This window comes from Dermochelys coriacea, chromosome 2, assembly GCF_009764565.3.
Source record: "Dermochelys coriacea isolate rDerCor1 chromosome 2, rDerCor1.pri.v4, whole genome shotgun sequence".
Taxonomy (NCBI): Eukaryota; Metazoa; Chordata; order Testudines; family Dermochelyidae; genus Dermochelys; species Dermochelys coriacea.
Window position 1 is genome coordinate 180,027,246 of NC_050069.1, and position 16,051 is coordinate 180,043,296.

General features: G+C 43.4%; 1 protein-coding gene across 8 annotated transcripts in view; it reads right to left on the minus strand.

Annotated features, from left to right (window-relative positions):
- GPR141 (G protein-coupled receptor 141) overlaps positions 1-11,211 on the minus strand; it is a 42,113-nt gene extending 30,902 nt beyond the window's left edge. For 5 of the 8 annotated variants that reach the window (XR_006279213.1, XR_006279211.1, XM_043508734.1 and 2 more), the window contains exon 1: positions 11,016-11,210. The gene's annotated coding sequence lies outside the window, so the exon portion shown is untranslated. Of the gene's footprint in view, positions 1-938; positions 2,250-11,015 lie in introns of those variants that run through there. The other 3 variants (XR_006279212.1, XM_043508736.1, XM_043508735.1) reach the window with 2 other exon arrangements.
- Positions 11,212-16,051: the final 4,840 nt, after the last annotated feature.

A 16,051-nucleotide genomic window follows, 5' to 3' on the forward strand; every position in this document is an offset into this window, starting at 1 on the left:
ATTAGATTGCAGGGAATAGACTCACTTCTACTTTACAAGCCATTTCAAGAAAATAAAGCACTTGTGTTTTCAGAAAGATGGTACCCATCCTAACATTTGTTTCAAATACATGTGGGTTCATCATTACCTGCCTGCCACAGCAGGTATCATATTTTGAAAAAGTTTCTTTCAAAAGAAGAAAAAGTTCTGTCAAAATAGCAAGTCTCACACTACTGTCTATCAAAACTGTTATTGAAACCACTGCTCTCATGCTCTTATACCCACATTTTTTTCCTTTGATGTCTGTTTAGAGAGGTGAATACAATGGCTATAAGATGAGCAGCAAATTTTAATTTTAGTAGTAAAGATCTCTTTCATGCTGCAAAAACATAATATATATGAAGCATAATATAATAAAGTCTGCTGTATGAATCCCCCTGATCTATCTCCATTACACTCGAGTATCAGTATTAAAAATACCATGGGAATAGCCTTGTGGAAATACCATTAGTAAACAGAATAGTTACAGAAGATTCTTTCCTACTTCAACACTAATAAATATTAAATACATTATTATATCACTACAGTAGGGAAAGCATTTGGGATAAACAGGGGCATGGATGAAAGGTTTCCTCCTTGTACCTCTTTAAGGGGAGTTACAGCAGGAGTTTCAGGAATAGCTCTGTGTTGTATTTTAAAAGTACAGTGGTGTGCAATAGCATTTCCTAATTAGAGAAGCTAAAAAATGCAGAATTAAACAAGGCACTGTAAGTATCTGACTGCTCAATTACAGACAAATTGTTTGGCCTGACACGGTGTGTGTTGCAGGAAAATGATAAACTCTGAGATTTCTATTCCAGGCTAATGGTAAGTATCTGTGTGTGCATGTTACATTAAGCACCTTAATGTGAGCATTTGCAAAACTGTGAAACTAATTGCATTAACAATAATCTCAATACCAGTCTTTCTTAGAAATCTGTGTGCATTTTTGCGGCAGCAGGAACATTTTAGGATCTGAAGCCTGGATTCTCTACATGTCCTTCCTGCTTTTTCAGCCTTCACCCTGGGGAGCTTACAAGTGGACCAGTCCAGGAGGGTGTTAATTCCCCAGCCTCCTCACACTGAAGCTGGATTGGCAGCATTCTGTGTCTGATATGAGAAGCACTACATTTAAGACCTTAGTAGCAGGCACTACCATCATGAAACCCAGCCTAGGGAGTTGCTAAATGAGAGCCTCACCCTCTGCACCACTGTGCTACCTCAATTCTGGGTACTGCAGCTAACATCCCACCACCAGAGGCGATGGCTGCAACTCAGCAAGGTCAGGTGACCAGCAGCAGACTGCTGATTTGATATCATGGGGCATAAAGCTTCATGTTCCTGTCTGAGCATCTAGTTGCTAGGGGTTGTTGCTTATAGGTGACAGCTAAGGAGGCCATGCAGGCTCAAGTACACCTCCAGATTTCTACTTAGCCTGCTGGGAGAGGGAGAGGGACTCTGTCCTTCGCCTGCTGTGTCTGCCCGCCAACGTGCTCGGCCCCTGTCCCTGGCAGGGAGTGGAGGAGGTGGGACCAGCCACATCTCATGCCAGCTGCTCCAGGTTGCTGCTTTGTGCAGCGCTGCAGCTGCCTGTGAGAACCTGGCTGGGAAGGAGGTGGCAGCCTACCCCTTCCACTCAGGCCTGGCTGCCTGGGACAGAGGGCGAGCAAGCCAGAGCTCTCTGTTGCCCCCAGGACGTTTCCAGCTTGCTTGGCCCCTGTCCCTGGCAGCCAGGCCTGGGCGGAGAGCAGAAGGGGTGGGCTGCTGCTGCCACCCCAGCTGGGCTCTCTCTCAAGGAGCTGCCGCGCTGCACTGGGACAGTGACCCAGAGCAGCCACCTTCAGCTGCGCTGGGATGCATCTCACTCCCACTCCTCTCCTGGGCCCAGCTGCCAGGGAGAGGGACCGAATATGCCAGTGGAGTGGCGCAGCGGGAGAAGGACAAAGCAAGGCCGGTGCAACCACTAGGCAAACTAGGCGGGTGCCTAGGGCACCAAAATTTGGGGGCACCAAAAAGCGGTGCCCTGCCCAGGGACCTGGTCCCGGCCTCCCTGCCCCAGTCCGGGGCGCCAAGCAGCCCCTGCTGCACTGGGGCTTCCCAGGCAGCCAGCACCGCTGCCCGGCTCAGCAAAAAAAATCTGGCTTCGAAAGGCACCAAAAAACCGAAGCCTCACGCTTGCGGCGGCGGCAAGCCCCAGCCATAAAAAAGCCGGTGCGGTGCAGGGGGGCAGCAGCCCTGCAAAGGTGGCGGGGCGGCTAGCAAAAAGCAGCCGCACCCCCCGCCCCTCCTGCCTGGGCTGTGGCCCGGTGCCCCCCGCCCCGAGGGGCTCCTGCAGCAAATGCATCGTGGGCCCCTGCCCCTGTGCGCCTCCCGGCTCTTTCCTCACCTCACTCGGGCTCTGCGGCTCCCGGGCGTGTAAGCTGCCGCCACTGCCCCTCCCGAAGCAGGCTCGGGGCCTCGTGCCGTGGCTGGGAAATGCTCTGTCTCTAAGGGCGGCCTGCTTCCGCCGCACCTGGCCACTCGGCATGGGCAAAAACCAAAAGCTAATGCAGGTGGTAAAGGCAAAAAACGTCGGCACGGTGCAAAAGCTGCTGCAGCGGCCCAAGCCAGGCAAAGCCAGTAAGTAAACTCAGGGTGGGGGGCCACCGGGGTTGGGTGGGGTGGGATGGGGTGGAAAGGGCTCACGGCGGGGGGGGGGCTGTGCACCCTCCAGGAAAACTCAGGGGGCGGGAAGGGGGAAACCTGGTCTGGGAAGCAGCCTTGGGCATGGCTGACCCCTGGAGTCTATAAAGACTCGTTAAAATTTGCCCCACAATAAAACAATGTGCGGGGGGCGCAAGGTAGAAGTTTCGTCTAGGACGTAAAATATCCTTGCACCGGCCCTGGGACAGAGCCCCTCCCCTGCAGGTAACTCTGGCGGGATTGGGAGAGTGTGGCAGCCCCAGGCTGGGCACAGGGTGGGGGATCACTAGGGAAGGCACTGGGAGCAGGTTCCCTGGTCTCTGCTCAGCCGGAGGTAGGGGCATTGCCTGCACCTCCCCTTCTGAGGTGTCTGTGAGCTCTGAGGAGTTACTAATGTTGTGAGTCTCCCCAAACTGGGACTAGCCCCAGCCCAGCCCAGAAGCATATGCTCCCTGGTCCTGTGACCGCAGCCCCTCAGGGAGCCGGCAAGATTAGCTCAAACCCAGCTTTTTTTTTTCTTAATTTGATTCGGTGGCGGGGGGGGGAGGGAGAGATTTCATTGCCTATATTAAACTCAGAGGGCGGGAAGGGGGAACCTGGTCTGGGAAGCAGCCCTGGGCAGGGCTGACCCCTGGATTCTATAAAGGCTCATTAAAATTTGCCCCACAATAAAACAATGTGCGAGGGGTGCAAGGTAAAAGTTTCGTCTAGGGCGTAAAACATCCTTGCATTGGCCCTGCCTACATCGTTCCTTATCCAGCACTTAACATGAAGGGAAATCATTTCCATCTTGAATTCATGTTTGAACTGTGGTTAACTACTGGGTGTTAAACAACTTGATGAAATCATGTTATTTGCATCTGGTGACAGCGTCAACTGTTACACCCTTTCAGGAACTTTCACATTATTTTGTCGGTAAGATTGCTCTGATTCAGACTTAGCTGTCTGCATCTGTTGTGGCAAAGTTGTGTCTGAGGCAGGGCCAGCTCCAGGCACCAGCATTCCAAGCAGGTGCTTGGGGCGGCACCGTGAAAGGGACAGCAGTCCGTGTGCCACCAGAGTGGTGTCTCGTCTTCCCGTGGCAGCGGCAATTTGGCGGCAGCTTCTTTCCTCAGGCTGCCGCGGTGGCAATTCAGCAGCAGCTTCTGTCTGCTTGGGGCAGTAAAAGCCGTAGAGCCGGCCCTGGTCTGAGGCTAGGGGTGGAGCACTGGAACATCTTCTCTGCTTCAATCTTTAGCTAGTAGCACTGACAGAAAGAGATGTTCATGCTGCTGCATGAGTTAAATCCCAGCTGTTCATGGCATTTGATGGCTAGCAGAGAGAATACAATACTTCCCTACAGAAGGGCATAATGCCAGCTTTTCTTAAAGAAGTGATTTTTCAGATCCATGCTCAAGAAACCATCTCTTAACACTGTCAGTTTCTTCATTCCCTCCCAATTAATTCCCTGTCTCAGATATTCCTTAACAAGAATGACGATTGCAACACTGACATCCCTCAAACAGCCCTAAAATAGTCTTAGCTGCTGAGCTAAAATCCAACAATGGATTGATTTTTTTTGTTTGTTTGTTTTTCCCGAGGAAGACTTGTTTCCAGCAAGAGCCTCATTCTTAATTAATATTTTCTTTTATTTTATATGACCTTATTGATGGCAAATGAAAGAACAAGAAGTTTCCCAGATTGAGTAGCCGATGTCACTTTAGAATTCCAAGTATTTCATCTGTTTATATTTTTCTTTCTTTACATTTGCAAAATGACTGGAGGCACTTTTATGAGAATCTCTGACACTTTATTTTAAAATACAGTAATTCAGTTGTGACCCTCAGAATTCCTCAATGTCAGCTGGCAAAAGGCGTGTTCAGTAACAGCAACTTGTACCAGACCTGAAAAACTCACTACACGTAACACATTGCTGTGATAGTATTTATGTATAAAGAATTTCATGTGAGATCTTAAATGAAGCCAGGATCATGATGGTCATTTACACTGTTGTGAAATGTATGTACTGATTATATTTTAGAAGTTATGTTTATATGCTGAAAATATGTCCTTATAGTTTGTATCAAGGTGTTATTCCCCAGTAGAGGTGAAAATCTGGTTTTGACAGACAAAGGATTGTATATTCATACATCTGCCTAGGTTCATATGTAGATTAAATATTTTAAGCCAGACACAACTGGAGCTACATTTTCATTTCAAGTCAACATGTGGATATGAAGACATCTTGGAAGAGCACACCAGGAAGGGAAACACAGGAAGTCATGCTATCACTGGGGATGAGTTTGGGGCAATATAAAGAGGAACAAAAGTCCATTTTGATATCCATTTACTGAGGAAACACCCTTGAAGGGCATAGGATATTCATGAAAACTTGGATCCTGGTCTGACTGGAAACCAGCAGCTCTGGCAAAGACTGAATCCTTGGGAGAAAATCTGCTTTATTAAATAGGAAAGGTAGCCATTAATAAGTGTGGACCTAGGATTGTGGTTTAGGTTTTGTTTTGTGTGTAACCATTCTGTTTCCAATATGTTTACTCAATACTTATCTGAATCTTTGAATCTCTGTTCTTTATTAATAAACTTATCCTTGTTTTTATTATAACTGCATCTCAATGCTATGGTATTGAGCCAAGTATGAATCCTCAGTTGAACCAAATAAGCTGATATGTATACTGTTCCTTTTGGGGACAGTGAACCTGGTCATTTCTGTGTGTCCAGTGATTGGGGCTGGACCCTGCAAGAGACACTGCTAGAGGGACTTTGGGATGGGGTATATCTTGTGCTCCCTGCCAGGCAAAGGAAGGGCTGGCAGAGTTCTGCGGAGAATGCTTGAGCCGCAGTGAGGCTGATTGTGGTAGGACGCTGCCTCACAGCAACCACAAGAAAGTCCCCTTCATGCTGGTAGGCAGGGGGTAACAAGGTGACTCACAGTCCTAGGTACTCCAAGAATGCATCATGTCAGTATAGCAAAATAAACAGCCCCCCTGCAGCACATACTAAATAACCGTGCAGCAAGACAAAGCAAAATAAACAAACACAATTCCCACTTCCCTACACGTTAATCGTGAACAACATGTGCATCTTCAGCAGCCCTCTTAAAAAGATGTGCCTTGGAGCATGCCCTGAACATCAGCAGATCCGGGCTATTTTGGACCAAGGGGCAGCCATATATTTCAAAGGAAAGGAGCCCTCATTGAGAGTGGTTTCAGAGTAGCAGCCGTGTTAGTCTGTATTCGCAAAAAGAAAAGGAGTACTTGTGGCATCTTAGAGACTAACAAATTTATTTGAGCATAAGCTTTTGTGAGCTACAGTTCACTTCATCGGATGCATTTAGTGGAAAATACAGTGGGGAGATTTATATACACACACAGAGAACATGAAACAATGGGTTTTATCATACACACTAGAAGGAGAGTGATCACTTAAGATGAGCCATCACCAGCAGCGGGGGGGGGGGAAAGGAGGAAAACCTTTCATGGTGACAAGCAAGGTAGGCTATTTCCAGCAGTTAACAAGAACATCTGAGGAACAGTGGGGGGTGGGGTGGAGGGGAGAAATAACATGGGGAAATAGTTTTACTTTGTGTAATGACTCATCCATTCCCAGTCTCTATTCAAGCCTAAGTTAATTGTATCCAGTTTGCAAATTAATTCCAATTCAGCAGTCACTCATTGGAGTCTGTTTTTGAAGTTTTTTTGTTGAAGGATAGCCACCCTCAGGTCTGTAATCGAGTGACCGGAGAGATTGAAGTGTTCTCCGACTGGTTTTTGAATGTTATAATTCTTGACATCTGATTTGTGTCCATTTATTCTTTTACGTAGAGACTGTCCAGTTTGACCAATATACATGGCAGAGGGGCATTGCTGGCACATGATGGCATATATCCCATTGTTAGATGCGCAGGTGAACGAGCCTCTGATAGTGTGGCTGATGTGATTAGGCCCTATGATGGTGTCCCCTGAATAGATATGTGGACAGAGTTGGCAACGGGCTTTGTTGCAAGGATAGGTTCCTGGGTTAGTGGTTCTGTTGTGTATTGTGTGGTTGCTGGTGAGTATTTGCTTCAGGTTGGGGGGCTGTCTGTAAGCAAGGACTGGCCTGACGCCCAAGATCTGCGAGAGTGAAGGGTCGTCCTTCAGGATAGGTTGTAGATCCTTGATGATGTGTTGGAGAGGTTTTAGTTGGGGGCTGAAGGTGATGGCTAGTGGCGTTCTGTTATTTTCTTTGTTGGGCCTGTCCTGTAGTAGGTGACTTCTGGGTACTCTTCTGGCTCTGTCAATCTGTTTCTTCAATTCAGCAGGTGGGTATTGTAGTTGTAAGAATGCATGATAGAGATCTTGTAGGTGTTTGTCTCTGTCTGAGGGGTTGGAGCAAATGTGGTTATATCATAGAGCTTGGCTGTAGACAATGGATCATGTGGTATGATCTGGATGAAAGCTAGAGGCATGTAGGTAGGAATAGTGGTCAGTAGGTTTCTGATATAGGGTGGTGTTTATGTGATCATCGCGTATTAGCACCGTAGTGTCCAGGAAGTGGATCTCTTGTGTGGACTGGTCCAGGCTGAGGTTGATGGTGGGATGGAAATTGTTGAAATCATGGTGGAATTCCTCAACAGCTTCTTTTCCATGGGTCTAGATGATGAAGATGTCATCAATGTAGCACAAATAGAGTAGGGGCATTAGGGGACGAGAGCTGAGGAAGCGTCGTTCTAAGTCAGCCGTAAAAATGTTGGCATACTGTGGGACCATGCGGTACCCATAGCAGTGCCGCTGATTTGAAGGTATACATTGTCCCCAAATGTGAAATAGTTATGGGTGAGGACAAAGTCAGCCACCAGGTTTGCCGTGACATTATCGGGGATACTGTTCCTGATGGCTTGTAGTCCATCTTTGTGTGGAATGTTGGTGTAGAGGGCTTCTACATCCATAGTGGCTAGGATGGTGTTTTTAGGAAGATCACCAATGTATTGTAGTTTCCTCAGGAAGTCAGTGGTGTCTCGAAGATAGCTGGGAGTGCTGGTAACGTAGGGCCTGAGGAGGGAGTCTACATAGCCAGACAATCCTGCTGTCAGGGTGCCAATGCCTGAGATGATGGGGCGTCCAGGATTTCCAGGTTTATGGATATTAGGTAGCAGATAGAATACCCCAGGTCGGGGTTCTAGGGTGTCTCTGTGCGGATTTGTTCTTGTGCTTTTTCAGGGAGTTTCTTGAGCAAATGCTGTAGTTTCTTTTGGTAACTCTCAGTGGGATCACAGGGTAATGGCTTGTAGAAAGTGGTGTTGGAGAGCTGCCTAGTAGCCTCTTGTTCATGTTCCGACCTATTCATGATGACGATAGCACCTCCTTTGTCAGCCTTTTTGATTATGATGTCAGAGTTGTTTCTGGGGCTGTAGATAGCATTGTGTTCTGCACGGCTGAGGTTATGGGGCAAGTGATGCTGCTTTTCCACAATTTCAGCCCGTGCACGTCGGCAGAAGCACTCTATGTAGAAGTCCAGTCTGCTGTTTGGACCTTCAGGAGGAGTCCACCCAGAATCCTTCTTTTTGTAGTGTTGGTAGGAAGGTCTCTGTGGGTTAATATGTTGGTCAGAGGTGTGTTGGAAATATTCCTTGAGTCGGAGACGTCAAAAATAGGATTCTAGGTCACCACAGAACTGTATCATGTTCATGGGGGTGGAGGGGCAAAAGGAGAGGCCCCGAGATAGGACAGATTCTTCTGCTGGGTTAAGAGTATAGTTGGATAGATTAACAATATCGTCTTTGTTCCCTGGCTTTTTATAATGAGGGCACTCTGGCTCAAGTGCCTCTGCAGATCTTAATTGTGGCAAAATATCCCAGGGAAAGAGACAGTCTCTCAGGTGGGAAGGTCTTGAGCCATATGGGCCTTTAAATGTCAGAACCAACACCTTTAAACTATCCACAAACTATTGGCAGCCAGTACAGAACATTGAGCACTGCTTAAATATGCTTGTGGCAAGAATCGCCGCTTAGCAAGGAGACTGACATATTCTTCACTAGCTTTAATGGGTAGTCCTAAATACAAAAGTCTAGTATCGAGGTGACAAAGGCCTGAATTATACTGGTGAGGTTCATGAAACAGAAAGAAAGCTGCAACCTTCTACCTTGAAATGAAATGAAAACAAGCCAGCTTGGCTACCATTGAAAGACAATCATACCATGATATTTGAGAATTCAGCTAGACTCCTTAGTTGCAGAAACATAAGTAATTATCAGTGAAGACATGACTACAGTCAGTGGCGGAGGAATAGTGGGGGTAATATAGGCAGTTTGCCCCGGGCCCCCTGTTTGATAGTTCCCCTAAACTAAGTGACAGTATGACGTGGCATATGGGGTGGCAGTGGCACTCAGGTTTTGGGTAGTTGGATATTTGCTCTTCATCCATCGTTAGGATGAGACCAGTCACCAGCGCCACTCATGATGTTAATGTTTCTGTTTTGCATTCTCTTTCCAGAAATGTGTATTAAATACTGGAAAGGATTTCTCAGGTGTAGATGTGATGCTCCCCAGGGGTATCTAGGGTTGTGAGTCATCTCACCTCTATCTGCCCTTAGCATGAAGGAGTATTGTCTGTGCTTGCTGTGGGTCAGCTCCCTGAAACCAACAGTCTCTGGCAATACAAGCACTGTCTCCCAGGCCTCTCCAGTCCTCACACATTCTATGCAGGTAGCGATAAGCAAACATCAACCCCTGAATACTCTGAGCCTTCCATGCAAATACAGCCCCCTATCTACTGAACACTCCCAGAATTACCAGGTCTGCTATTCCCAGGGAACAGCACACACCAGAGTGCAAGATTCAATTTAGGACTAGCACTTTGCTTAACTCTACAGGTTTCAGAGTAGCAGCCGTGTTAGTCTGTATTCGCAAAAAGAAAAGGAGTACCGGTGGCACCTTAGAGACTAACAAGTTTATTAGAGCATAAGCTTTCGTGAGCTACAGCTCACTTCATCGCATCCGATGAAGTGAGCTGTAGCTCACGAAAGCTTATGCTCTAATGAATTTGTTAGTCTCTAAGGTGCCACCGGTACTCCTTTTCTTTTTTCTTAACTCTACAGTACTCAGATATATTTATGGTGAAAACAAGAACATATTTATGATCAGAGATTCATGGAAACGTGAGTAAGAATATTGGAAACAAATGGCTACATGTAAAACAAAATAAGAACACACATTCTAGAGCCTAAACTAATGTTAACTTCATGTCTAAAGAAGTTTTCTGTCACCTAAAGTTCTCTTCAGCATTTTCAGCCAAGACAGAATGAGACCCCCACCTTCATGAATGCAAAAAGCCCTTGTTTTCTTCCTTGGCGAAGGGCGCCTGGGTGTCTTCCTTGCCTTCTAGAAATAACCCCAAAGCCCATTGTCTTTACTCAAAAAACAGGATAATCTCCCATGGCTTGCTTTTTCTTGTGTGTTCTTTTCATGTTGATTTCACATCTCTTCATTAACATTTGACTTCATATGTAAATAAACATCCATGGTGTTAGCTTACAATGCTTAATTTACATCCTGACAGAGAGAAAAACATTTTTTGTCTAAGAGAAAACCTGTTTTTTACCTTTGCTGGTGGTAATACCTTGATACAGACTCTAAGGACATGTTTTCCATACATATATATAGCTCCTTACATAGTGTCTGTACATACATTTCACAATGGTATGGATGACTAGTGTGACACCAGCTTTTAATTTAAGACCTTGAATGATATTCTTTGGTGAACCAGAATGTATACATCAGAATTAGGATATTCCTGTAACCATCTTGCCAATTGGCATTAAGAGGTTTTGGTAGTCACAGCACAAGTGCTGGAACCAGGGGTGCTGGGCGTGCAGCAGCAGCCTGTCGCGTTAAGCGATTTCCATCATATACAGGGTTTACAGTTTGGTTCAATGGCTCTGAGCACCCCCACCATAAATATTGTTCCAGCACCCTTTGGGTCACAGTAGACGCTATGATAAAGACAGGTCAGAGTTCCTGTACATGCATCCCTCACCACTAAGTAAACACTTTTAACATAGGTACTTATCTTACATAAACTTCACAGAGCACAATATTCACCTAAGTTACTGCAGCCTAAGTAAAAATGTGACTCTTTCTAAGCTTTATCCTAAAGATTTTCCTGATAGCTTTTTTTTAAAAAAAAGTTTTATCTCCTGGCAGGATCTGGTAAATTCAGTTCAAAGCTGAAGTGTTCTCTTTTGAGTCTAAGAGGTCAGCTCAGCTGCTCTGTGTTCTTGTTCCTGAGAATGAGATCCTAACTTCAGTATCACTGTTAAATACAATTAAAAGTGCTTACCTCACATTCATTATGAAGAAGAATGCAGATATTTATCAGGATAATCACAGAGTTTATTGGGAATTTAGTACTGTACAAACAGCTACTATGAAGAACTGAGACCAAATGTTTATGGTTCCTGAAATGTCACAGTCACTAAACCACAAACGGATGTCTGACAAACTCACTCTGTGCCTGATCCAATGACCTAATGTAAAATTTCTAAGTGTCTTATTATATTTTAACATACATTAAATATTTCCAATTATTATAAAAGACAACAGTTTGAAAACAATTGCACCTGCATAAAAAGGAATTCAAAGTAATTGAAAGGGGAAAAAATTTTGTGTGCATGTGAGAGAGTGAACAAGTTCTGATCTGTAGCTTGGGGTGCAAGCCAGCATTTAAAATTTGATTCAGTGCTTGAGTGAGATCTGAGCTTAGTGTATCTCTTGTAGCTGTTCTTCATTCTGTGGTCCTCCTGGATAAACAGCTCATCAGGACTCCTGTTGGTCTTTGGTTTTTGTCAGAGTCAATATGCATAAAGCGGTGTAAAGTTGAATTTGCTTTTTTTTACCATCTGTGTCTGATTTGAATGGAACTGCTGCCATAAGTAAATTAAGGGGGATTTGAAGTCAGTGGAATTTAAATTCTGTGTTATTACTCTTATGAGTATGGTAAGGAGAATTTGGGGATTTGGCTCATTCTGTTGCTTCAGGCTCATAAAAATAAAACTTATCAAAGGAATCCTTTTGTAAAATATTTTCAATTGTCACATATAGTCTCATATACATAAGATTATATAGAAAGAAAACATTTTTATAATTAGGATTAGAGTCCACACATCCCAGAGGTTGTGCGGTTACCAATAAGCATGGTGTATACAAGTCACTCGGGGATCTAACTGACCTATGCAAGGTCTTTTGCAAAATTTAAACCCTGCAGTGCCTCTTCTCTGGTGAGTGCCTCTCTCTCTCTCTCTTTGAGTCCTCATGTGTGCCTCCCTCTCTTCTACTGGAGAATCCACCAGAACCCTGAGTGCCAGTATATAAATGTGGCTAGGCCTTGTATGTTTAGACATAGTTAATAAACACAGTTATTTGGAACCCATCTATGTCCATGCAGTTTCCTCTTATTCTTATTGTTGTATAGAGATGCAACAGAATGCCTTCACATCCCTGTGTATTGCAGAGTGCTAAAGGAGCCCCTGTCATGATGGGGACTTCTAGGGGTGAGCTAGAGAGTTGTTATAATTCCTTCTCCAAGAACTCTCCAATATTTGTATAAAATGTGCTTTTTCTGTGAATCTTCCTGCCAGTAAAACCATTTGCTAGAATAGCCACAGGAAGGGCACGAACACAGTTAAGTTTGTCCAGTTCTTATGGTGAGCACGTTAGTCTAACATTCTTTTTGTATAGTTTAGGGTTAGATATTGTAATCTGGCAAGAAATATAGAAATATTACTCCACTTCCTTTGCTTGTTTAAAGTATGTTGCTGCACTGCACATGGTAACATTTGAAATATATAATTTTACATTATGACTATCATTATTTCACTTATGTTAACTGCCCCATAGGTCAGTACAGCAGATGCAACCATGTGATTATTCTTAAATATTTTAACTCTTCAGACTATATTATCCATATTATATTCTTTAGTATAGGGTTTAATTTAAAATACAGACAGACATGTTCTTATTACAGCTCATTATCCAGTTACTAAACAGAGCAAAAGGGCAACACTTGAATTATCCCTGTTTCTATGATATCTTATGGCAGTTTATTTTATAATATTAGACCAGGTTGAAGAAGTTGAATCCTTCACATTTTCTTCAACCAGTTTACAAGGAAGAGAGAGAAGGAGTAGCATTAAGAGTGAATGCCATAGAATGGTTTTAGTTGATTTGTTCTGTTCCCTACTATACCACAAAAGACTATATCACTATGGGATGATCACTTAGCTTTTCCCTTATTTTACACATATGTAAAATAGGTAAAATACCTATCTGTTGTAAAGTACTTTTAGAGCTGCAGATAAATGCTATCTATACTCAAAAGTAGTAAGTAATATGAATAATAAAAGGTGATGATATTTTCAAAGGCATATGCAAAACAAGAATATTCATTTTCCACAAAATTATGAGGATATATATTTTTTAAAACTAGAGAAACCAGAAAGGTCATTTAATTCTCTGTTCTAGACCAGTGTAAAGAGACATACAAGATAAAGAGCAATAATGACAAAAATTATGAATGCTCCTAATGATGGCTAGACAGTTGGGGTTTTTTAATTTAATAAAAAAATTATTCCTCCAATTACTGGTAGGTTTTGGTTATGAAACCTTGTCTATAAAATTGTAATCATCCTGGATTTAAAGCTTACAATCACTTTAATCCTTAAATGGCACAATCATACTTTCCAAATAATAACAATAATACTTTATTATTTTGCTTACATCCCCTGATATCCATCTGAGGAGCTAAAGTTCTTTGAAAGCACAGATGAATTCCTCTTAATAATTCTGTGATGTACTATTATCCCCATTTTACTGATGAGGAAACTCAGACACAGTGCATTTAGAGGATTTGTTCAGCGTTACATAGCAAATGTGGAAAAAAAGCCAGGATTAGAACTCTGGTCACCTGATTCCCATTCTTGTGCTATAACCAGTCAGAGTATTAAAATTCTCATCTGAACTTGTGAAAGCTAATGAGCTCACTAAATATTTACTTAAAGTTGAAAATACATAAACTGTCTCTGAATGTATATTGAATATTAAACAGTTTGGCTGCTTGGAAAAGTAAAGGAAGGAGAGCTGAGAGAGAGGGGGCTTGGAATCAGACTTCTCTGACTTGGAACTGTTTGTGATATTCTTGACTGTGATGTCAGCAATGTTCTGCATTACTCTTATGGCAAATTCTGAATGTTTGCTCTCACTGGAAGCAGAAGTATCTGCACACTGGTTAAAAGGTCACATGTTCTGATAGTAAAGAAAATTAATAATAAACCCAGCTACTTGTGTTCAGTTGTGATTTTAAGGGAGAGGTGGGGTAATTTATCAGTATGGCTTGGTTGTGGAGGTCAGCAAATTACATTTTCTTTTTGTTTCAATAAAATCTGAAGGCCTGCAAACATTTTTTCAAGTTTTCAAATTTAATGATAGCAATATGTGTATCATCAGTTAAAGTTAAAAGCCACAAAACTATTTAAAGAGCACAGCCCCAACCGCAACATTTGTATCGAAAGCTATCTTTAAAACAGAATTGTTTACCAGTATACCCTTCAGTTATTGTGTTCTTGTTCTGTATTTCCTGCCCTGTCTGTCTGAAACTACAGGAGAGCAGGACAATGACGATGAACTGATAAGTGTGTGTGCAAAAGTTTTAGTTTCCTTATTTTTTTAAAAAAAGAAAAGTTTTTTTCTACTGTAAGCAGGGTCTGAATGAGTTCTCCCCTGACATCTAGGAATGCACGGAGGGGAAAACACTACAGGAGCAGATCATGTTTGCTTAGATATGTCTACTTTGCCTGAGTGATCAGCATGATGGAGCTGCTTTGCCAAAATGATCAATTTTGGCTGGTTTGAATTACAAATCACTCCAGTATGTCAATGCAGGGGTAATGAAATGTTGTTATCCTTATTGTATGAATGAAAGGTGTTAACGCCCCTGTAGTTTGAAGACAAAAAGAGGGTTAGTTGGTAACAACAATCTTTAACCCACTAACCTCCCTTTTTGACCATAGGAGTGTTTATGGGTTGTGCCTTGAATACGTGTCCCTTTAGAATATGTGCTGCAGGGGGAGGGGGACAGACTGCTGCACTGCTTTGCCATTCCTCAGCACGTAGAGCTTGCAGAGCTACTCATAATGCCACTCTCTGTGGGAGAACTCAGAGAGAATCCCAAGATGCCCAGTGATCAGCTCTTCCTTCCCACAACACTGCACGGTGGGATACATACCCATGGTGCATTGCTCACCCTGTCGATGATGGTGTCCCCAATATGGGCATGATCTCTCGACAGAGGGAGCAAGTGTGAACAACCTTTGGCGATGTTTGTTTTGTCGACTTTTGGGTGTCGACATAAGTTTTGTCAACAAAACGTGGTAGCGAGAGACAAGCCCATAGAGGCTCCCAGGCGTGGTGTTTAGTTTTCTCAGATTACTGGGTGGTGGCTCAAGACGATTCTATTTTCTGTTGTTAAGAGGAACCCTTACAATAGATATTGAACCCGGCCCTTGTTGCTGCTGACTCTACCTGGCAAAGGGTTACACTTCTATTGTTTTTTTTTAAATTAGAAATAGAATCTGATGCTTTCTTTTTTGACTCCAAAACCCTGGCAACCTTTGGAGGACCAAAAATATACCATCACAGGACGCTGAAACATTAGTGGCATCTCTCCCAGACACCAACTGCTTAGAAAGGGATTGTTATTCCTATACAGTGCACCATCCAGATTTTTACTTGTGGATCTCTCTGTATGGAACACACACTAGTCTCTTAAGTAAATATGGGTAAGAGAGATTTTTTAACTCGCTCATTTGAGATAAACTCTATCCTATGTTTCTATCCTAAACGCTATCCTGTTTTTCAGGTTTATACATTTGAGTGTAGCTTTTAACTCACGCCTGTCATTCCTTAGGTATATTGATTCAGTTGGCAAAGATACTTATTAAAAATAAAATTCAGCCACTTTGACTGAGAACACTTTCTCTCTTGTTCTCATGTGTTTCATCTTGGTGTTTGTTAGTTGCACTGTCCTGTAGGAGCACAGCAGTCTTTGTGGATTGCAGATGGAGATTCAATTGCATATGTAGCTAGGTCCTGAATTGTTGGTGGCTTTGATGCTCATTACTGAGGCCTCGAACCAGCGGTAGGAATCAATGGAGGAATCTGAGAACTGAGGCATTGTGTTCATAGTAGTCTGTCCTATTGAGGCTACAGGTACCCTCATTCTGCGCAAGTAGGAGCTTCTGCATTGCTTTCATCTTTAGTAATAGCTAGTTACAGTAATCCAGTTGAGGAGGTGAATGCATGAATCATTTTGGGTAGATCATC